Here is a 24,741-nt window from a genome sequence, read left to right as displayed (position 1 = left end):
GAAGTTGTGGGTTAGGATGTGTAAATAAAGGTGGAAAAAGTCGCATTTAATGCAATTAAATTCCAGGCTGTAAGGCAAGAAAAGGTGAAAATTTTGAAAGGGGGTGTAGACTTTCTATAGGTACTATACACGACGTCAGTGTGCTCCTTATGTTTAATATATATATATATATATATATATATATATATATATAAATATATATTATATCATAATATAAGATTGGGGCAGTTGGGATTACACATTTTTAAAGAAGAAGGTGGCGCTTCCAACCAAAAGTAAAAAACTAGATCGACTCCGCTAATTTGAACAAAAAAGCGAGAGCAGACCCGGTCTCAAGCAACGTTTCACCGGCTTCGCAGCCGCTTCATCAGGGACAATAGTCTATTGTGCCTGTAAGCTTTGCACAATAGTTTCGCCAGATTCATAGCCGGCGCAACGTTGCCTGAGACCGGGTCTGCTCTCACTTTTTCGTTCAAATTAGCGGAGTCAATCTAGTTTTTTTTACTTTTGGTTGGAAGTGCTACCTTCTTTAAAAATGTGTAACCCCAACCACCCCAATCTTATACAATTATATATATATATATATATATATATATATATATATATATATATATATATATATATATATATATATATTTTCACATGTATATGTCAGGTGAGGTAGGGCTTTGAGAGGAGATCCAAATAGGAATGGAGGATGTGAAGAAACAACTAGCAAAGCTCAAACAAGATGAAGCTCCAAAGCCAGATAATATGCCAGGTAATATGTTACAATTACAAAGTAGTTTATTCAGATCTCAGTGGGTTCTGTTCATCTCGTCATAACAAAGAGGTGCCAGAATGAACTCTTACTCATTTACAAAGCTTATTAATAACTTACCTCTCTACTTAATTGCTTCTTAGCGGAATGATCATCACATTTAATGAATGTTTTTCATTCAAATGTACTGATTACTATATGAATTGTGACACTTGGCAAGATTCCAAGCCAAGCCTTCCAAAAAGATTACTCTAATTATGGCTGTCTACTCAGCAGAATCCAACAGTCTAATGATCTAATCCATTAACTAATTAATTTCAGTGAGTTGAAGGGGTTCAGCAGAAAGCAAAGAGCTTTCCAAGGTGTTCTGAATTTTTTGTTGCTTATAACTGTCTATGTTGGGAAAAAAAGGTGAAGTCTGAACATTCTTGGTGTGATGGAATGAAAGCCATTGTTTGAGTTACTTTGGAGATTTTTTTTTCATGCTCAAGTGATGACAGAATTAGGGCCACAGTGTAATGATAAAAAACAGGAGGAAAACAAGAACAAGCAATCGGAGATTGCAGACCCTCACCAGGACTTGTTTTGTGTGGTTTTGTCCAGTGTGTTTTTGTGGTGTTTGTGTGCTGGTGTGTTGCACAATTAATAATCAGGGTGATTAGTACATTCCAATATGTAACAAGAAAGTATCCCAAAATGCAAAGCCAGTCCACGTCAACTTTGTACTCAAACAAAACTTTATGAAAACAACAACTAACAAGAAAAAGAGAAATCAGAGATTGCAGAGCTTCACCAGGACTTGTTTTGTGTGGTGGATTTTGTGTGGCATTTGTGCACTAGTGTTACGTAATTCATGAGACATAATTAGAACTGCCACTTTATAAGTGATGACTGTGGACCAAGACGTCCAGCTTTGATACAACCCCGCTTTGATTGGACACTTGACCCTGACCCATGACGTTTTTTATGATCATTCAATTGAATTTAGAATGGGATTAAAATAAATTCAATTGAAATCAAATGGAAGACCAAATAGGCACAGTCTTGCATTGGAGTAATAATCAGAAGGAACCCAAACAAGCAAAAAACAAAGATTAAGTCATCAGGAGGAACCTGGATAGGATTCACATTTCAGCTGCTACTCCTCTACCCTCAAACCCATCCAGGCACAGCCAAGTGAGCCTTATTCAGAAAAAAATAAAATAAAAACCAAAAAGAACCCAGATCAAATTTTTTTTTAAATTATGGACCAGACCATGTGTCCAATCAAATTGTAATTTATAGCATGCATTCCCCATCACGACCAGATCATAAATGTGAAGTTTCACATTGATTTATTGAGCAGTTCCAGAGAAAACATTATTTAATATTTTTATTCAATCCAATATGGCTGCCAAACAATTGGGACCTATTCCTGAACGAACTTGTACACCCAAGGCTTGGGGAACATTTTTGTGAAGTTTCCCCTCGATCTGTCCAGCCGTTCTGGAGAAGATTTTTTATATGTTTTAGGGTAAATCTAATATGGCTGCTAAACCTTGTGACCTATGATGTCATATACGAGAACATTTTTCTCCTCATGGATAGGAGATCATACATGTAAAGTTTCGCCTCGATCTGTGCAGCCACTTCAAAGAAGAAGATTTTTGAAGGTTTTTTTTTTTTCAAAAACAATATGGCTGCCGAATCACGTGACTGCTGATGTCATCAAGTTTTTTTTTTTCTGTGGACCATTTTATCTCCAGATGACCCTCAAAAATTTTCATATTGATCAGATGTAGCGTTCCTCAAATACAATTATAATGTCATAAAAAGTCACACCTTCCCCATGAGTAGTGAGTGCTTGACATGTGCCAAGTTTCAATTTTGTCCCTGGTGCGGTTTCAGAGATGCAGAGGTCCAAAGTTTTTCTGTTTTTCCAACATGGCTGCCACAACACATGATCTATTACATCATAATTTTCTATATCATGTCGAGGCTCGTGCAAGAGGTAATATAACAGAAACATATAACAAGGCAGGAAATGCATTGCCTAAAACTTCAGAAATGCATTGCCTAAAACTGCGCTAGATGTTTATTTGAGTATCCAAAGATATCCAGTGGCTGGGGGCTTACGTGGCCCCCAAATCCCTGTCCTTGTAGGCTGACTCAAGAAATTGGCCGGATTCCGTTTGGCAGGTCTGCTGTTGCAGAGAGCAGCATCATTAAAAATGAATTAAACCACTGATACAAATGTAAATTTATTAGAACTCTCGCTCTTTAGACAGAATCTCAATCCCTATCAGAGGAGAGAAAATAATTCAGAAGAGTACTTCTTCAAACCTTTCAAACATTATTTATTTCAAAATTGATTTATCAAGACATTATTTATTAAAGGCCAATTGTATGAAGAGCTTTTGGTTTTCCTAATCCATAATTTGTCGTCTCTATAACTGTGTTAAATTGAATGAGGACGGTTGATCATTTTGTCCATGTTTATTTGTAGAACTAAGCAGCCAACGAGTGGGAAGTCGTATTTCTTCATTGGATGAGGACAGCAAAGTGGGAGAGCTTTGCACTCTACAGATGCTTACTTCGACGAATGAATTACTTGTTTTGACAGGTAATTCAAGAAAAACAGATTTTAACGCACTGGAAAAGCCTCGACTCTTGATTAAAAATGAAGGCTTATATTGGTGTGATCTTCAATTGCTGTCGTGCAAATCACATCCTATTGTCTTTATTACCCTTCGCACATGAAGCGGAAAACGGGGTTAAGCAATTGATTCATGTCCGTCCATCTGATCAGTTTGTGATCGTCAGTTTCTGATCGAGAAACAGCTTATTGAAATCGAATGTTATATTTTGAACATGATTCGGAAGATGAATAGGAAGACAAGATTGCCGTTTAATCGTACTTTGGCTCTGAAATCGTCCTGACTGCACATGCGCAGAGAGCGGTGAGATAATATTTTTACTGTTTTTAAGGTTTAAAAATAAAATGTTTAAAAACAAAAGACACAGACAACAGCTACGTAGAACTACTGTAACATGTTCGATAGGTTGATGTGATAGATGCTGGGTAAAATCTGGAATCAATTTATTTATACACTTTTAAACCTCTTTAAACATATATTGGAGTTTAATTTATACTTAAACACTGTAGAACACAAATCACCTCCCTAATACTTCTGATATTGATATATAGCACGAGAGGGCATGGCATATTAGAGGGCACAGTATCAGGGTGAAGTAGAGGCCGCCATATGGCTAGCTATGTATGATGCAGATTGACACTGCGTTATATGGTGACCAATACAACCTCCATCTCCTAAACTGTGACTCATCATTGTCTGATTACTGTTTATAATGTTGGTGGATAAGACTGCTTCAGTTGTGCTAAACTTCAGGATTTTTTTTAATGATCTTTAAAATCATTATTATTTTATTAAAATTGCAGGATATGCTTCCACACTGTGTGGGGTATCGTGTTCTATGAACTCCATAGTTACCTCTGCCACCAAAGGTGGAAGGAGATTATGTCTTCACCCCTCTCTGTTTGTTTGTTTGTCTGTCTGAAGGATATCTCAAAAAGTTGTGGACGGATCCGGATTAAATTTGGTTGGCAGGTTGGGTGTGTGACAAGGATGAAATTATTAGATTGTGGTGAAGATCCAGGATCCGGATCCAATAGTTTTTTTAAGTGATTCTTCACCATTGAGAGATAGGGCCAAAATGATATATAACACGATATCTCAAAAAGTTGTGGATGGATTTGGACACTTGGTGGACCAGTTGGGTGTGTGACAAGGAAGAATTTATTCAATTATGGTGAAGATCTGAATCCGCATCTGGATACGAGAACTATTTAATTTTTTAAGTGATTCTTCACCATTGAGAGATCGGGCCAAAAATGATATCGCACTGTATAGCATGGTATTTCAAAAATGTATTGGTCCCGACATGTTCTCGTGGATCAGGCATTATGTGGCGGATGTATACGCTCCACCGAGTACTCTTCTCGTTTTAAATGTTAAGCATCTGTATTAGATGGTGAAACGTGTCTTTGTATGCTATGGCTCATTTTTACAGGCATATCTGCAAGAACTAACCTTATCCAACATATAAAATGCTTCCTTTTGGGAATCAGACAATTTTCTTAGATTGTCATTCGCTACGAGACAGTAAAAAGAAAAATTCTCACTACCTTCCATAGTTGATGAAGGATAAGAGAGGGAATGTTCTCCAAGCAATGAACACACCAGGTGTGAATTAGAGAGATGATTTGTGTGCATGGTTAAAAAACACATTGTCTCATGTGCTTTAACCCCAATATTGTTACGAATCTGGAAGCCATTTGCACACAGACAGCAGCCCCCGCAGTTCAGTTATTTCGATAAGTATGTGTTTATAGTCAGGGTCCTGTCCTTCTGTCTAATGGGAATTACATGTGTGCACTGCGAAGTTTCTTTATAGTTTTTTTTTTACAACAAACCCCCTCCACCTCTCCGCACCATCGACTCCATTGCCCACGTGTTTTGGGCTGAAGGCGTGGGTGGAGCCTCCATTCACTTCAGATCGAGGCTCCGCTCCGAGGAAGGGCATGGAGCGTTTCCTCCAGCCATTGGGCGAAGGGTGAGCAGGACTGAGGCGCCCCGACCAATGAGGGAAGGCCACTGATCGCCCGACAACCCCTATCCAATCAGAAGGTGAGTGGGAGGGGAAGAAATCCCTCGGACCTGGCAAAAAGAGGAGAGTGGTTGTCAGGACGAGTGTTCGGCAGTCATCGTGGCGATTAGCTTGGTCTTGGTTGTGGTGGCTTTTCATCTGCAGTCCTTCGAGTGGCTCCGTGGTGCAATGGATAGCGCATTGGATTTCTAGTGAAAGCAGCAATTCAAAGGTTGCTGGTTCGAATCCCACCATGGTGGTTGAAGCATGGTGTGACCGCACGAGGCGGAAAGGTACCCGACAAGGCCCTGATCCCCAGCTCGCTTTTTCCTCCTGAGCTGAGGGACCGAATAAAGACCCCACGGGGTCCATTTATTGTGTGTGTGTGTGTGTGTGTGTGTGTGTGTCCATGGGCCCCGTCTGTATGTAGAAATTGTTAAGTGTTTTTGTTCACTGTACATTTCGTTATTCGGATAACTCTGCACTGTGTCTCCCTTCCCGATTATTTCCTGTTGTAAAATAAACCTCCGTGTTAAATGTTCCAGTTCGTTGTTCGTGTTTTATTTCATTGACCCAGAACCGTGTGGGTTTGAGAATTAGTGAGGCCATTTGGGCCGGGGAGTTGTCATTGGGACCGGCGCGGCTCTGAGATGACTCCATTGCTCCACCTAGTGGTCGTTTATCGTCACCGAACCCTGGCCCACAACAATATAACTGTTTTTAGGAGAGAACAAGCTCAAATGAGCTAAGATCCTCGTCCTCTTAATGATGACGTCATAAAAACGAATATGACGTCATTGTGATGTATCAGGTTTGCGATAAATTATCTGTGCTCACGCCCGGTTTGATTCCCGCAAACAAAATTCAAACAGCTTGCCTTGTTTCGGAGATAATGGTGTAGGCGATTTCCATTAGCGGAGATATTATGAGGTCAACTTTTTTTCTAGGAAGAATTTCCAAAATCGGAGATGGTTGCTGCCTGCGCGTGGGCTTTCTGCATATACATGGCAAGTTTCACAAAGATCCGATTAAAACTCTGGGTTGTGAAACAAAAAATGTCAAAAAATAGGAATGACGTCATAAAATTTGATATGACGTCATAGTGATGTATTATATGTGCGGTAATTAATCTCTCCTAATGCCCTGTTCGATTCCCATAAACAGAATTCAAAAAGCTTGCCTAGTTTCGGAGATAATTTTTTAGGCGATTTCCATTAGCGGAGATATTTTGACGTCATAACTTTTTTTCTATGAGGAATTTTCAAAATCGAAGATGGTTACTGTCTGCGCAGGGTATTTTTACATATATATGCCAAGTTTCAGAAAGTTTCGATGAAAACTGAAGGCTGTGAAACAAAAAAGTCCACAAGAAGAAGATGAAGAACAACAAAGTGAGTAAGATTTAGGGATCCTCCATGAGGATCTGAAAATTATTCGGTGCGATTTTATCAATATATTAGTTTTCAAAAATGTATTGTATGCTTGCTTGGTCCTTGTTAGATGAACTTTAATCCTCCTGGAAATGCTATTTTGGTATCACGAAGTGCAGCACATACGCACATTAACCTTAAAATCAGATAGGGCACATTCACAAAACAGGCTTGTTTCTTGGAGGCCATCTACATATTAAATGCACAATATGGAGGATTTTGTTATCACCCTCCACAACAACCATTTCCCTTGAAATATCATTCCATCTCAGTCCTTGCTCTCACTTTCTCTCCCCCCCCCCATCCCCTGTCCCCAAAACTTTGCTTGTCCCAACCTGATATTCCAATCGAATAATCTTCAACCCCCTCCCCATCTTTCTTTCCCCATCACACCTTTGAGTTCATATAGTTGAGACAAAATATCCAATGTTCATACTCTTTCCAGAGCATCATATCTACCAAAGCATGCTCAAGGCAGAGAATACACTGGCTGTGGTCGTTAGGGCAGGAATTTTGAACTTGGCCAGGTTTCCAGCACACAATGGCCTACTCTTGTGAAAGACAGTGGGATCATTAACAGGAAATTGTAGCAGCCTGGACACCAAGCTCAACATCCTTCCAAAGGACGGTGCAGACATTGATACAATGTCCGACCTGTGAAGCACTATGGAGACATCTAATAGTTGGGTTGGGAATCAAACAAACCCACACTACATAGCTCACAGGTGAGTAGGCTATACTATCTTATCCTGACAGACTTGTAAAATATATTGATCCCAAAGTAACAGAACATATATTTAAGAATGGTAATCGGGAAGAAGATGACTCAAGGCAGAAAGATTGAACAGCACAACATTTCCAAACATTTATATTACTGTTGTTGTTTTTTTGTTTTTTTTTCATCTAACTATTTAACATGAAAGTTGAAATTTGAGATTCAAATCCTTGTCTAATAATTTTAAAAAGTCTGCTTAAGAATAGTTCTGTGTGTTTCACTCCCGTGAATATATTTCGTTGCAAGATAAATGCAAACGTTTAAATATTTTTTTGCTTGAAACGGATTTCCATTCATTTCCTTTGCCTGAGCCGCCACCCAAGAACGTTTGAGGTGGCTTTTGTATCCCATACATGTTCCACGTGAACAATAAAACCACATGGGTCCTGTATTGTGCACGCTCGGAATATTGCAAACGGCTGTACCTTACCTCGCTGAATGCGTGCTTTTTATCCTTGTGTAGTGTGGCCTTTCTCTTGTGTGTATGAAGGTCTCACCAGGCGAGCGGGTAGAGTTGAGTTCTCAGGCAGGTGCCAATTTTTATTTTTTTTTAATCCTTTGCTTGATGCCCACGTTCTGATGACAGCACTTCCCCCACTGGTGTCCTTGGCTTGCATTAGGATTGAAGTGAAAATTCCAGAGATTCACGCATGCTGGGCCCACCTGAGTTCAGAGCTTTGTTGGCTGATTGCCTAGAACTGGATGGGTGGAGGTGCTTTGCCTGCCTGTGGAGCTGCTTGTTGATTTTAAATGCAATTTACTGTGCATTTTGCTGCCAAATTCGCCTTTCAGAGGCCCTTTTCCTCCGATACCAGCCATTTGTATTGGCATCATTATCGTAGCGTTTTTACAAATGAAATCCGACACACGTCTTTCAGACTTAAGATCATATCAACGACTTAATTATAAAGTTTACAATTTGCATTCTCCGCATATTCCAGAAGTCAAGCGGCTTTGAGGTTTTTTTTTTTTAATTCATAATAATGAGAGATTAAAATGATATGATGTCATCAAATTTCTCCTGAGATTTTTAGTTTGCCTCCAATTGATTTTCTATTTTTTAAAAAAATTTTCATCAAAAAGGCCGAACATGTATTTCAAGATTACATGAGTGGAGGACTGATGGAATAGCTCAGTGGAGTACTTACTTGCTTTTGAGCTGCAGGGTTAAGGCTTAATTCCGAGCCTAAACCTGTTGAAAACCAACAATATCGATGTCGTAGAATAATCAGATTGGCTTCCATTGACCTTTGACAGGAGGGACCTTTAATATGATGCAAGTTTTCCTGTAAGAACAATATAAATGCCTCTGTCAGATATTCTCTTGTAACCGATATTGCATAGTAAACTCAATGTTTATACTATTACAACAACATGGAGATTTTTTTTTACCTCCACCATGAAAGGGTTCCGGGTTTGGAACGTCAACAGGTCTCCTTCGGGGCTCTCTGCTGACGATCTCAAAGTTAAGTTTCCGGTCGTTATCTGTCCCGTTTTAATTGCTTATTCTCTCACTGACATGTTACTGTGTGTTCCTAGTTCGGTTTTGTTTCAAAAATCATGCTATTTTGTGAGATTTTGTCAACTTTGTCATACCGGATGCTTGAGGCCTACCCTTGAGGCTTGAGGCCGAACGGTATGATCGTGTTTTGTTTTTTCTCCCGATTACCTTCAATTTATATCTTCCCCACTTTCTTAACGTCCACCATCCCTCCCAATTAATCACTATTTCTTATCTTAAATAAAAAAAAAAAACGCAATTTTTCTCCTTCCCCACTCAGGACTCTCGATTCTTGTTCTTCTTCTCCTCTTCTTCTTCTTCCTCGATTTTTTTTCTGCAACACTTCCATGACCTAATCTGTTGAAAACTCTCTCAAACATGAATAATAAAATAAAAAAACCATCTCTTATAATACTTCATCTTCCTCTTTCACACAAACAGACTGCTCTCAATTCGACCTCTCCTTCATTCCTTGCTAAAAAATCCAACTATTACAGCGTTTCTTCTCTCCATTCTCTGAATTCGCCTTTATTGTATCTATCAAGAATTGTGTTAAATCGCATCTCTGACCTAAAACTTTAAAAAAAAAAAACAGTTTGCTATGAATGTTCACTTTCCATCAACCATTCTTTTTTTCCAACTTCAGTGCCAACTCACTCCTCTCACCCCTCACTCTCAAAGCAACCATCACACTCTTCTTCCTCCAAGCCTCCTTCTCACCTCTCTCAAAAACTCCCCGCTCAGCTTTCTCCGTCCATTCATCCCCCTCACTCATCCTTCTCAAAGTTGCCCCCCCCTCTCATCCACAAAGCTGCCTCCTTCCACTGCCCTCTCACCTCCATCTCTTCACTCCACCTCCTCAAATCCTCAACTGCTTTCTTCCCCCTCTCTTGTCCCCCATCTCCCCCAGTACCACAGAGCCGTTTCACCTCCTCATCCGGCCCACTCCACTAGCTATTCTGCAATCCCCCACACTCTTTCAACAAACCTCCTTACCTACTCCCCTCGTCCCTTGTCCTATCCTCCCCCTCCCCCGCACCCCCTGCACCCAAAGCCTCCTCCCCTATCTCTTCATTAAAAGTGTGGACGTCAAATATCCCGGGTCTTCGCACAAACCTTTCAGATCTTTCCATACAGGTTGCCACTGACAAACCAGACAGAATCTGCCTAACAGAAACTTTCCTCCCCCAAGACGTGTCTGACTCCCAAGTATCTCTCCCTGGTTACTCCCTCCTCTGGTATGACAGACCTGAGCCTCGTCCTGGTGGAGGAGTTGCTCTCTTCATCAAAGACTATTCCTCACTCTCATTGCACTACCCTCACTCCCCCACACCCCCAGGAATACCTCTGGCTACGGCTTCCCCTCCACTCCCACCTCATGTTTATACGTGTACTGTACCGTCCACCTAACAGTGATGACTCCATCTGCACCTCACTATCCGAAAACATGGACCATCTTCTATCTTCTCATCCAAACTCTCTCTTCCTCTGATGTGGCGACTTCAATTGTCATCATGCCAGTTGGCTAGGTGTGGGTACCTCTCTCACCTGCCATGGCACCTCAGCAAAAGCTTTCTGCGACTCATTGGGACTGACTCAATCGGTCAACTTCCCAACCCGGATCTCAACCAATGGTACTCCATCTCTTCTGGATCTGATTTTGACAAACTTCCCTGACAATATCTGCTGCTATTTTTCCACTCCAATCGGTTCTTCTGACCACGTCCTTGTTAAAGTGGACATCTCTCTGGCTATTATCAGAGAACCACCTCACCACCGTCGAGTCTGGCATTTCACTCAAGCCGACTGGCAGGGTCTCCAAGCAGCCCTCAAACTTATAGACTGGTCTCCTATCACTACTTTCTCCAACATCAACTCATCCTGGGAATTCTTTCAAAGAAACTTGCTCTCTCTCATGCACAGATTTATCCCCTCTCGTCTTCAGTTGTCCTACCCTTCCTCCCACCCTTGGTTCACTGAAGCTTGTGGTGAAGCAGTTGTCCTGAAACAACTTGCCTTTGCCTCATGGAAAGCAAACCCAACTGAGCACAATCTCAGTTCCTTCCATAAAGCTCGGAACAAGTGTGTATCTACCCTCAGGAGAGCCAGAAAACAACATCTTTCTCCTCTCAAGTCTGAACTCTCAAACCTCTCTCCCTCCTCAAAATCCTGGTGGCGCTCTTCCAACAATGGATGGAGGTCCTCAATGCCAGACAGGAAATCCGAGCCGTATTCCTGGACATATCACGTGCTTTTGACACAGTCTGGCACCCTGCACTACTCACCAAACTCTCTTCCCATGGTATCCAAGGCCATCTCCACTCACGGCTCGCAGACTTCCTCTCCTGTCGCAGTAAACGTGTGGCCCTAAATGGAGTTCTTTCATCCCCTCTTCCTGTCCAGGCTGGAGTTCCTCAAGGTAGCCTTCTGGGTCCTGTTCTTTTTCTGGTTTTCATCAATGATCTCTCCGACTCTCTGGAAAATCCTCTATATCTGTTTGCTGATGACTAGACCCTCTGCCGTACCATTGGTCATCCCTCAGACCGGCAAGCAGCAGCTTCTTCACTCACTGCAGATCTGGATAAAATCACAAACTGGTCCAACACATGGAACATGTCTTTCAATCCGGACAAATGTCACTCTCACTATGTCTCTTCGAAAGGACTGTTTAGAAAACCCCCACCATCCACTTTCTCAACAATCCTCTGGAAGAAGTCCTTTCTTTCAAGCTTCTGAGTCTCACTATCTGCCATGACCTTTCCTGGAAAAGCCACATTTCAAACCTCGCCTCCAAAGCCAGTCGCCGACTGGGAATCCTCCGTCGTGCAAAGTCCTTCCTCGGCCCACCTGAGTTCCTGACCACTTACAAAGCTTTTGTCCGCAGCCTGATGGAGTACTGCTCCCCCGTCTTGGCTGGTGCTCCTGCCTCCCACCTTTCTCAGCTTCTCGCTGTAGAAACCAAGGCATTTCGGATCATTGGCATCTCCCGCAATGAGGCTGAGTCTTTGGGCCTCTCACTCATTCACCGCAGGTTGGTCGGTGGTCTTTCTGTCTTCTACCATCTCCTCTCCAACCTCGCCACCCCCCCCCCCCAGATCTCTCTGCGATTTGTCCCCACCACATTTCCACAGGGCGCTCAAGGTCCCCCAACAACCCCCTTCTGGTAAAACTACCAAAATCACAAATCACTGCTCACCTTCACTCTTTCATTCCTCTTTTCCCACCTTTGAAATAAACTCCCTCACTCTGTTCATTCCCATTCGTCTCTCCAGGCCTTCAAAACAGCTGTTCACCACCACCTCTTATCATGCCCCATCCAAATCCTCGATCTTTTCTACTCCCGGTAATCCACCCAAGCTCACCTCCTTCAAATTCCCTGCTTTCCTTCCTGAAAGTCCCTGTAATGTCAATCTTCTATTCTTCATGTTCCCCGTCCCATCCCTCTCCCTTCCACAGATCTCCTAATGTCTCTGTTCCCCACTGTTTTGTCCTTCCCACTCCCTCCCCTCTTGTCTCATGCCCCCCATGATGTGCGTTGTGTGTTAGCTCTCACACAAGCCTCGACAAGGTATACAAAAGAAAAAAAGGCGAAGGAGGTTATGTTTTCACCACTCTGTCTGTCTGTTTATCTGTCTGTCTTTTTGTGTACATGATATCTCAAAAAGTTTCGACGGATCTGGATGAAATTTTGTGGACAGGTTGGGTGTCTCAAAAGGACGAACTGATTCGATTTTGGTGAAGATCCAGATGCGGATCCATCTACTAGAATTTTTTAAGTGATTCTTCACCATTGAGAGATAGGACCAAAAACGGTATATAGCACAATATCTCAAAAAGTTGTGGACGGATTCAGACGAACCTTGGTAGACACGATGTGTGTGTGTCACAACAAAGAATTGCTTCAATTTTGGTGAAGATCTGAATCTAGATCTCGATACAAAAATTATTTATTTTTTTGAAGTGATTCTCCACCATTGAGAGATGGGGCCAAAAATGATTATATGGCATGATGTATTTTTTTTAATGTATTGGGCCCAATATGTTCTCATGAATCAGGCATTGTGTGGTCTACTGAGTGCCCTTCTTGTTTGACCAAAATCGAATCAAGTAGAGGACACAATATTTGGATGGAAACACATAATTGAGGCATTTGGCCTTCTCACGAGTGGGGTCAGCTGTGGTACCATTTTAAGTGAGGGACGGGATGGTGGGGGAGCATACTCTCGAGACAGACTTAAGGTGCCACCAGGTTTTAGAGGAAGGAGATACGTTTGAAAGATCAATCTTGAAGTTGAACAGATGTTGTTTTGTGGCTCTGCTGAGATTGGACACACATTTGTTGCAGGCTTTTTGGAATGATCTGAGATTACCTTCGGTCAGATTTGCTTTCCAGGAAGAGAGAGCAAGTTGTTTAAAACCAGCTGCCTCACCACATGATTCAGTGTGCCATGGTGGGAAGAGGGGTAGTATAACAAAGATGAGATGGGATGAATATGTGCATAAAAGAGAGCAGGTTTCTGTTGAAGAATTCCCAGGCTGGGTTAACATCAGGGGTAGGATATATGGGAGACCAGTTCTGAAGAGAGATGGCTGCTTGCAGTCCCTGGCAATCTTCCTGAGTGAACTAGCAGACTCTGCGGCATTGAGACAGCTCTTTAAGTATAGCCAAAGAGATGTTGATTCTCACAAGCATATGATTAGATGAACCAATTGGAGTAGAGGAGGAGCAGGAGACATTAGCGGGAAAGTTCGTCATCACAAAGTCCAGAAGGGAGGATTTGCCATTGTGAGAAATCTGGGTGAGAAAGTTCACAGATTGAATCAGTCCCATGGAGTCACAGAAGTACTGTGCTGAAGTCACATGGCTGGTGAGAGAGGCACCAAGACCCAGCCAATTTGCATGGTGACAACTGAAATCACACAATAACAGAAAAACACAACAAATCTGGTTTGGAAAACTTAGCTTTGATGAGGTGGAAGGAGCAGCTGCAGATTCAACCTCCACGAGGAGCAAACCCCAAACCAGAGGGGACAAGCAATATCATGCCAAATTATTCCAGTGCACAGGTAAAGAGACACACAAATGGGTAAATAGAGAATTTCCTCCCTTCCAGATAAAGAAAATGAACATTTGAAAAACCAGTGGACATGTATATCTTCAGTCTGAACCAATTCCTCAGATAAGTGATGTTTCACTCATAATGGTATCTTGATGTTTGCCATTACCCATCACCATGCAGAAAAATCATCACCTGCTGTTATCCTACTATTAATTTGCAATTGGTCACTGGCTTTGACAAATTTTGACAATTTGACAAACCAAAAAAATACAAATTTTTATTACTGACCCTAGGCATCAAAAAGCTACTTATATCGAACAAACAGTTTTAATTAGAGCATTTAAATTGCATCAGATGTGGCAAAAAATGTGAATTGTTGTTGCCAGCTTGATGACAGAAGACGCCATTTGCATTTTTCCCCTTCCGTCCCTACCCCGTTTAGAATCCTGTGTGGGGCACGTGCAACCTGCAAGTCCTTGAAACACTTTTAAATCATAACAAATCAAGTTTTTCAGTGGGTTTGTTAACTCTGTTTGACATTCTAATCAAAGTTGGTGGGATGCCATCTTGACTTTAAACTACAACTAAATGAGGCCTAGAATCAGAATTAGGACTTCTTCGGGTACTGATGTGGTAGAACCTGATGAACCATTGGGGTAAATTTTGGTTGTGATCTCATGACAAAGTCAGATACTTCTGATCCACTCTGAGGAATTTCACTTTGGTAATTCCGCTAAGTTTGTCTCTGGACCATTTTCACCTCTCCTCGGATCATCATTTAAGAGATGGTCTGCATGAACAAATCTGCGATTGTTCTCCAGTACTCTCACCAAATATGATGGAGGACTCTTACTATCCACTTCAATATGTGGTATCCACTTTTTCTTCCCTCGCCTAACATTTCAAACTCGAACAGGCTGATATCAGTCTAAATGTCTTGATCGGGGATTTGGTCTGCCACATTGAAATTTAGTCGCCATTTGTCTTCGCCCTGTCTTTCTTTGTGAGCTTGGATTAACTAACAACAAATGAAATCTGGTTTTCCTTTTCAAGAAAAGGTCAGCCAGGGTAACACTTGTAGTAGTGTGAGGAGTTTTAGAGTAGTGTAACAAAATATGTGCTACTTTGTGAGCCAGAGATTGAGCCTTATCAGATTTTCAAAATATTTTCTTAGAGGTTTGAATTTTTCTCTCTGCCAACCCATTACTTGCAAGATTAGATGGTGCACATAAAGTGTGATCTACGTCATTAAACTTCAAACTCGGCCCTCGGTAGAGCCTCTACCAGGCCGAACAGTTTACATTTTGTATCCCACCGATAGGCCGATTCTGGGTCCGGACCTGGACCGGAATCTAATCTGGTTGTTCTTGTCACCTACCTAACTCATTCGGGTCATTCCACCTCAAATCACCCAGTAAAAGAAATTTGTAGCCCGACCCCCTCAGATTTGGCTAATGTTTTGCATATATGTTACATATAATAGTCTATGTTCACATACAAAATTTTAGCTAAATCGGACTAGGGGTTGACGAGATATGACCTTGAGAACTTTTGACCTTTGACTAATGTGGCGTTTCTACCAAAATTCAAATCCTCATATCTCAGCAACCCCTTGCCCTATCTCGATTATTTTGGTGTCGTTGGAAAGGTGATTGTCAATAGAATGCAAATGCAGCATCGGTTCGTCGATCTCGTTAAGTTAGGGGTGGATGATTTTTGACCTGACATTTGACCTTGACCTTGAAGACCTCGTTACCTTGACCTGGCCTTGCATGAAAATGAAAGTTCATACTGTCTACTATAGCATATCAAAAAACTGGAGGGGTAGTATTTTTTTGTTCTCGAGATATTTTTGGCCAAAGTTCAAAGGTCGTAAAAATGCAACCAAATCATGACGTCATAGACATGCCCAGGCTTGTCAGTTTACAGCCAATATTGTGCCCAGACTCATCCCAATCATAGTTGATGACACATGTTGGTTCCACTACAAGTTGTAACATGCTCCTTTGGTAACTTGCAACTTAGACGGGGGGGCATCTCTCAGAAAATTTTCTGATATCCACTCCCATGCAAGTGACACTAAATAATACACTTTTGAAAATTTTCTGATATCAACTCTCCAATCATAGGTGTCGCCGAACCTACCATTAGGAGTTGATACCAGAAAATTTTCTGAGAGATGCCCCCCCCCCCCCCGGTCTAAGTTGCAAGTCACCAAAGGAGCATGTTACAACTTGTAGTGGAACCAACATGTGTCATCAACTATGATTGGGATGAGTCTGAGCACAATATTGGCTGTAAACTGACAAGCCTGGGCATGTCTATGACGTCATGATTTGGTTACATTTTTACGACCTTTGAACTTTGGCCAAAAATATCTCGAGAACAAAAAATATTACCCCTCCAGTTTTTTGATATGTTATAGTAGACAGTATGACCTTTCATTTTCATGCAAGGCCAGGTCAAGGTCACGAGGTCGTCAAGGTCAAATGTCATGTCAAAATATCATCCACCCCTAACTTAACTTGATCGACGAACTGATGCTGGATTTGCATTCTATGGACAATTACCTTTCCAATGACACCAAAATAATCGAGATAGGGCAAGGGGTCGCTGAGATATGAGGATTTGAATTTTGGTGGAAACGCGACATGAGTCGAAAAGGTCAAAAGTTCTCAAGGTCATATCTCGTCAACTCCTAGTCCGATTTAGCTAAAATGTTGTATGTGAACATAGACTATTATATGTAACATACATGCAAAAAAATTAGCCAAATCTGAGGGGGTCAGGTTACAACCCTTGGGTGAACTGAGGGAGAATGACCCATTCACCAAGTTTTGTCATAACCCATCCAGAACCTTTTGAAATAGCCTGTTCACAAACAGACAGACAGGTGTTAAAACATAACCTCCACCCACTTCCGGTGGTGGAGGTAAAAAGTTTTTTTTATTAATTTGCAATAAACTGCGGGCTCTTGTCAGAAACGACCTGCTGCATCAACCCATTCCTTCCAAACAGAGATCGCAGCACCTTGATTGTAGCACCTACTATGATCCTACCCATAGGAAATACTTCCATCGATTTTGTGTAACTGCCAACAACTGAAAAATAAACTGACCTCTGATTTTGGCAAAAAAACATTTGAAGTCTTTGCCTTACAGGTACAAATGGAATTTCTTTATGACCGTACTGAATTGCTAACCCCTCTTTCTCTATCTGCACATAATTATTTTCTGTAGAACCAAGAGTTCAAGATGCATAGGCTCTAGGTTTTTCCAAACGATCTTCAAGTTTGTGACTCAACACAGCATCAAGTCCCTCTGCACTTGCATCTACACTAGGCACTAATAGCTTCTTAGGATTATAGTGCATGAGCACCTTATCCCCGGTAAGAACATTCTTTGCATACTGAAATGCAGTTTCACATTCGTGATCCCAAATCCACTTTGCTGAATGCTTCAAATGTGCATCCAGAGATCAAATGTCAGTTGGATGATAAGTTTGGTCCAAATTTTTCATGGAGAAGTTGAACATTCCAATAAAGTATTTTAACTCTGCACATGTTAAGGCCTGGCAACCTTCTGAAGAGCCTCCACTTTGCTTTCCGGTGGCTGTATACCCTCAGCACTAAGAATGTGACCTAAGTGCAGGAGTTTAATGTTAGAAAACTCGTGTTTTTAATCATTACGCAAACATTTTGTTTCATCAGCCTCTGAAACACTTTCTCAAACACTCTCACATGTTCTACAGTATCAGTATCATCTAGGTAACATAACGCATGATCTATGCCTGTCAAAATATTAGTGGATTGGAACAAGCAAGGTGCTATTTTTACACCAAGGCATATATATTTAGTGGCTAACAATTTCCTTTGGGCATTACACTGCTGCGGCAAACTATACCTTCCAAAAAAAGAGATCACAGCACCTTCATTGTCGCGCCTACATTTTTTTTCTCGCACCAAGCATTTTGGATGACGCTTCATCAAGAAACAACTGATTGAAGATTATTTTCAGATCCAATTTAGAAAAAGCCTTGGGTTGAGTATCTTTCGTCATGATTTTTAGGATCAGATCTTGGACATTGGGCAACTTGTACCCGTCGTCGTCAATCACTTCATTCACAGCTTGGTAATCTCCACGAACCTTTACTGACTGATTAGGCTTGGGCACATATACAGCAGGAGATGCCCACTCACTACTCTCTATAAGGTACAATAATATAGCTGCCTTAACAAATCCATTATACTTCCTCAACCTTTTCTGCAAGTGAAAACAGTACAGACCAAACCTTTTGAAACACTGGCCTATCATCAGGCTTAAATTTCAGTGATGCAGTGAAACCCCTAATCCCAGTACACTCATTAAAAACAAGGGTGCTATTTTGCTTTAGTAACTCGTAGTATTCTCGTGGGAACCCACTTGATTGAGGAACAGATACCATAGTCTTCGAAAATTCTGTTGTTGAGAAGATGTTTTCTCATTTTAGCCTTGTGTTATATACAGCCAATCCCTTCCAAGCAATGATGGGAAATTCCCTTTTACAACAATCCATGTACTCAGGGTTTTACTATCACTGACAGAAACTTTGATACTACCCAATATGGAGACCCACTCACCTTGGTAGCTATGCAGTATGATATGAGTATCATTCAATGGGTAATTAAACAGTGACGATCTATACACTGTTTCAGAATCTGTAGATTGTGAAGTTCCTTTATATAACTCCATATCAATAACAGTATTGAGACCAACTGTCACACTAACCTTGGTTGACTTTGTTTTGTCATCATCACTATTTCTGTACAGCCCAAAACTGTCAGTTTCATTTTCATGAGGATCACGAGTGTCTACATCCTTTACAAGTCACAGAATCAAAATATTTTTCGGAATTCACAGTTTTTGCTTTGTACTTGCTTTGATGAGTGTTAAAAACTAGATTTTTCTTTCTGCCAGTTCCGGGATACAGTCAAACACATGTTTGTGGTCGAACAACTCACATGAATATGGCTTCTCTGCTTACACCTATCACACATGACATCCTTGAGACAGCAATCTTCAGTGTCATGATTTTTACCACTACAATGCTTGCACCTCCCGGCGAGTGAATGCCCCCAATGGCTTCCAGTAACCTCCCTGCTTCCGTGTGGTTGCTGCTGATCTATCTTCCCTGCTGAAGTCGATTCGGGTCTGCCGTTGCTGCTTCCTTCCTTCCATATAAGTGCTACTTCATCAAGATGAAGATGACCACACTGCAGTTGTGCAGGCGTGGAACAGTGCTGGCATACACCGGTACTCATTTCGCCGACCTCGGAAGATGACAGGTTGAGTCAACCCCAGCTGGTGCTAATTCAGTGGCAAACGGGGCTCGAACTCAGTACCCTGAGATCCCAATCCAGCCACCCTCACCACTAAGCCAACACCACATTTTCAATGGTCACCCACATGCTTCTTATGTGCCTTTTCCACTATTTCATCAGACAGACATTTCGTTTTGGCATCTTTGGATGTCAAATTCACTCTTGACAACAAATGTGTGTGTTCTCACCATCCTTGAATGCAGGCCTCGCACCAGACGGCCTCCAAGGACTTCATTCAGGAAACCTCCGGATCAACATGTTGAACCTAGCTTCTTCAAATGAAAGATGAAATCTCTCAGTCTCTCGCTCCCCTTGTCTGGCGGTCCAAAATTTAATGCATTTGCAATGACAATGGGCTTTGGAGTATAATGCTACTCCAGTATGGTCTTCACCTCAGCGTAAGGCTTTACGCTCAGAGCCTCCGGACTGCATAAAATTTTCAACATTTTGAAACGCCAATTACCAGGAACAAATTTGTTTTGTTATCGTTGCTTATTCCATTGGCCACCACGAAAGCATCGTAATGATTTGTGTAGTCATCAAAGAATCCCCAATTCTCATCGAAAGCGTCCACATTTCCAAACACAGTCATTGTCCCGTGGGTTCCTGAACAACAAACGATCCTCGTCACCAATTGTGCACCAGACAAGCAATACCACACCAATATATTACAGTACATATTCCAGGAAACATAGCAACATGGTGTGCAGGACTGAAACAGCTGGCGTAAGATTACAACATCAGTAACATTATATCTATCTTTACAGACTATCACATCAAAGGTTTGGTGTCAATTAGAAAAAGGTTTTGCTCACAAATAGCGTGGTTATTCTTATGTTCCATGATAAAATGGTGGTATTTAAAAGTATGTTGTTAGCTGAATCATCCACTTGTGTAAAAACATTGATGTTGCGATTTTATATACAATAAAATATCTTAACCTTCAATAAGAATTTTTGTTTAATATGTATAACCACTCCAATTACTTGCTCCCACAATGCAAGAAGTGAGTGGTTGAGAAAAGGGTGTTTGAGACAATAGGGCAGCATTCTTCTTTCATAGGTAGCATTTTAGTGACCATCCTAAGTTTCCTTGAGGACATTAAGAGTTATCCATTCCATTGTCGTCAACCACCCCATTTGCCACCCACCACCTCATTGTCACCCACTACCCCCTTTGAGTACAGTATTGAGATCTGACATTCATGGTCTGTATAGTCCATGTTGAAGGCTTCTTTACGGCTGAAACAATAGACTGAGCACTTGTCTTTTTGAAGGTTTGTTGTTGATGCCTTTTAACATTTTCTCATTTGCCTTCATTACATTTTTGGTGCGTATTATGTTTGTTGTCACAATGTCTGATATAGTGACATGGTTGTTAAAGTGCAAAAGATTCATTACACAGACAAAGTTAAAAGCGAATTACGATTGTTTTGATGTGCAATTTATGCTTGGAAGTAAAGGAGAGCAATTTTATTTTAGCATGATAAATACAATAAACTGTGAAATTGGACATAAAGAATTATAATCAAAATATTACACATGAGTCATCGCACATATGGTGAAAAATTCGTGTCGATCGGATAAGCGTTTGCAGAGAGAACAGAGAAAATTAGTATGGACGTCCGTACTGTCCGTACGGACAACCCGAAAACATAATGCCTTCAATGCCCAAAAACATAAAATATATTTTAGCATATTATTACAAAAGGTTCCCTCATTGTATGTAATATTTGATGGGGGTTCTAAAGACGAGGCCAAGAGCCATCTTGGATCTGAAATCCCGACCTTCACAATGCCTAGCTCTTGGAGCCTATTTCAGAATTTTAACAAAATCACGAACGCTGCTTCAAACCCATTAATTTTTTTTACCATCCGCTGGTGTGGACTCTCGATATTCGATCACCTTTATTTTCTTGATCATTCTAATTTCTGTGATTATAACTGAGTTCACATCCATTTCCTTCAGGCTCCATATCCATTTCGTTTAACTCTGAATGTTCTGCTATTTTGCTTTTCTGTTTCTTTAATTTGAAGTCTGTCAATGTCATGAATGTGTTGTCTCTTTGTGATTGGTCTGGTTCTGATTACCTCCGCCCACCAAAGGTGGATGGAGGTTATGTATTTACAGTTATTTGTCTGTCTGCCTGTATGTCTGTTTGTTACTTGTTACTAGAAGGTCAAAGGTCAACTCAGTCAAACTTCTAAAATCAAATTTCATCTGAAAAATCGTCAATTTTCATCCGTTTAAGCTGAAAATTAAGCAGCAATTTCATCGTCCGTCACTGAATTTAAAAAGGAACTATTTTTTTTTTTTGGGTCAAAAGGTCAAAGATCAACTCAAGGTCAAACTTCTAAAATCATCAAATTCAATCTGAAGAATGATCAATTTTCATCCGATTGACCTGAGCATTGATTAAGATTGTGAATTTTAATGTTAATGAAATGTACAATTTCATGTATCCATGGCAACATTTGGAGAGGGGGGTGGATTTTGCAAGTATCATGGTCTGTACGATGTCTTTTTCTTGTTTCTGAACAGGATATCTCAGAAAGTTGTGGATGGATTTGGATGAAATTTGGTGGAGAGCTTGGGTATGTGACACGGATGAAAATGATGAATTTTGGTGAAGATCCAGATCTGATCAATTTTTCATTGATTTTTCATCATTGAGAGATGGTTTGCCAAAAACGACATTATATATATGTATATATATATATATATACATATTTATGTATATATATATATGTATATATATATACATATTTATGTATATATATATATATATATATATATATATATATATATATATATATATATATATATATATATATATATATATATATATATATCTTCTTCTTTCGGCTGCTCCCATTAGGGGTCGCCACAGCGGATCATCCATATGATCCGCATAGTGATTTGGCACATGTTTTATGCTGGATGCCCTTCCTGATGCAACCCTGGTCGCCTCTTACAACACAGGGATATGGTACACCTATTTTAACCGGGGTATACACCGGCCCAGTATACTGGTACTCATTTCGCCGACCTCGGATGGATGACAGGCTGAGTCAACCCCCTGGTGTATTAATTCAGTGGCCCAACGGGGCTTGAACTCAGGACCTTTTGGATCCCAAGCCGCTGCCCTAACCACTGCGCCAACACCAGGTATATATATATATATATATATATATATATATATATATATATATATATATATATATATATATATATATATATATATATATATATATATATATATATATATATATATATATATATATATATATATATATATATATATATATATATATATGTACATGTACATATGGATATGTATCTAACCCTAACTCTTAACCACACACTCCGGGACAATCACATCGGGGATTCGGGCTACCACAAGCGATCCCGGGGTTTCTATACCCCCTAAGCTCCGCATGTACCCGTTCACAGCACTCATCCGCTCAACCTTGTTCAGCCCGATCGGACCCACCTCGTCGCAATCTGCTTCAAGGGAGCATATCGTCTCCCTTTGTTCCTTAAGGAGGCTATCCTGCTGCCCGCACCGGGTCACGAAACATTCCCCAAGCTCAACCCCATTGTCCCCCACTAACTCTATGTGTGTGTTCGTCAATTACTTTATTTACTTCATCCTCTACCTCTTCTGATTCCCGTTTCTCTGTTTTCATTTCCGTTGTCTCTTTTAATTTTTTTAATTCCTGCATTTCTGTCTCTGTTAATTTTTCCGTCGCCGCCTCACATTCATGAGTTTCTTCCTTTGTCTCTTTTATTTTCTGCGTCCCCGTCACCTCTTTTAATTTTTCCGTCATCCCCTCGTGTCTCACCCTACACGTCTCCCTATCAATTATGACGTCGCTTGTCCCCTCGACCTTATCAGTCTCCATCGCGGGCCAGACACATTGCACACTCCATGTCGGTTCGTTCGCTTCGCCACATGGTGCCACCATTTTGCAATCCGTTGTCCGCATTTTGCCATGTGCAATCACCCTTATTGCCTTTTGCCCTGCCTGGAGGTTCAACCCCATGCTCTGCATCTCACCCCGCTGCGTTCGCATATCACCCCTCATGTCATCCATTTTGTTTCCCATGTTTTGTACATCGCGCGCATTCGCGTCCATTTTGTTTTGCATATCATGCGCTTTCGCCTCCATTCTGGCATCCATCCGCTGCATCATCAGCACCAACTGTTCGATACCCGATGGCTCCAGCTGAGTCGATCCGCCACGATCGAACGCGGACCCACCAAGAGTCGGGAGAGAAGTTTGAAGGGGGGTGTCATATGCCGCCCCTGCGCCCCTTACGGACTCTGAGTTTGGTTGCAGGGGCAGTTCCTGCATGGGGGTGGTGTCCTGGACCATGGGTTCGTCTACCACTACATCTACCTCACTACCCAACTGCTTCAGCTTGTCTTGGCTTGCCATGTCACGTGTTGAGAAGAGAATTTAAAATGCTCTTAATTTGGGGGAAATGGGGAGGTTCGCTCCCTTCACCCTTGATCCGAATCCGTGAATTTTGTGGAGATGGAGGGTTCGAATCCTGCTCCTGAGCACCAATTTGTTGCGGAGCTGGGTATCGGCTGCGAGCACGACTGCTAGGTGGGGCAGTAGGGTCGACTCTACCGAACACCCAGAATCTAGATCGTACCTTTTAGAAAACTCCGAGGGTACGGGTCCTTTCCCGGACCGTGAATCGCCAATAATTTGACCGCGTGGGATAGGGATAATTCTAAACTTCAATATACCTAATTACGCACGCGGACAAAGCTATCGGGGAATTCACACCCTCAACGGCACTCGTCGAGTTGAGCCGTTAGCGTGTCCGACCCGTGCGCAACCCGAGCGGATGGTTGTCGAAGTCCTGTCCGTCCAAATGTACATTTACAGCGACAACAGCCATTGTAATTTACCAACACGCGCCATGCTAAGCCAACGGAAGAAACACAGAAACGAGCTGATACATTTAACAAATGGGGTATTTATTTGCAGTAATCGGGGAAACGAGGGAAGCACGTTAGGGCAGAGTTATCACGACTAATAGAGAATGTAAATTTACACACAAGCACTAAAACAATTCCTACTTAAAGGCCCTGTCACACCTTGACGTTTTAGCCAGTGTATGCCGACGTATGAAAAGTTTGTCTAAAACGCTGGCGTGCGTCGAATACGTTATGGGTAAGTTTGGTATACGT

The 24,741-nt window shown here is 41.4% G+C and overlaps 1 protein-coding gene across 13 annotated transcripts in view; it reads left to right on the top strand.

Annotated features, from left to right (window-relative positions):
* The window catches only part of LOC147021613 (cyclin-dependent kinase 14-like), a 369,402-nt gene that overhangs the window by 316,280 nt on the left and 28,381 nt on the right, over positions 1 to 24,741 (top strand). Inside the window, exon 16 of one of the 13 annotated variants that reach the window (XM_085891761.1) lies at positions 19,129 to 20,451. The exons of the other annotated variants lie outside the window; for them this stretch is intronic. The gene's annotated coding sequence lies outside the window, so the exon portion shown is untranslated. Of the gene's footprint in view, positions 1 to 19,128; positions 20,452 to 24,741 lie in introns of those variants that run through there. 13 annotated transcript variants of the gene reach the window in all.

Source organism: Eptatretus burgeri, chromosome 8 (assembly GCF_056783735.1).
Source record: "Eptatretus burgeri isolate ZD-2024b chromosome 8, Ebu_testis_v1, whole genome shotgun sequence".
NCBI classification, from domain to species: domain Eukaryota; kingdom Metazoa; phylum Chordata; class Myxini; order Myxiniformes; family Myxinidae; genus Eptatretus; species Eptatretus burgeri.
The sequence above is the reverse complement of the archived record's forward strand: the minus strand, read 5'-3'. Positions and strand labels throughout refer to the sequence as shown.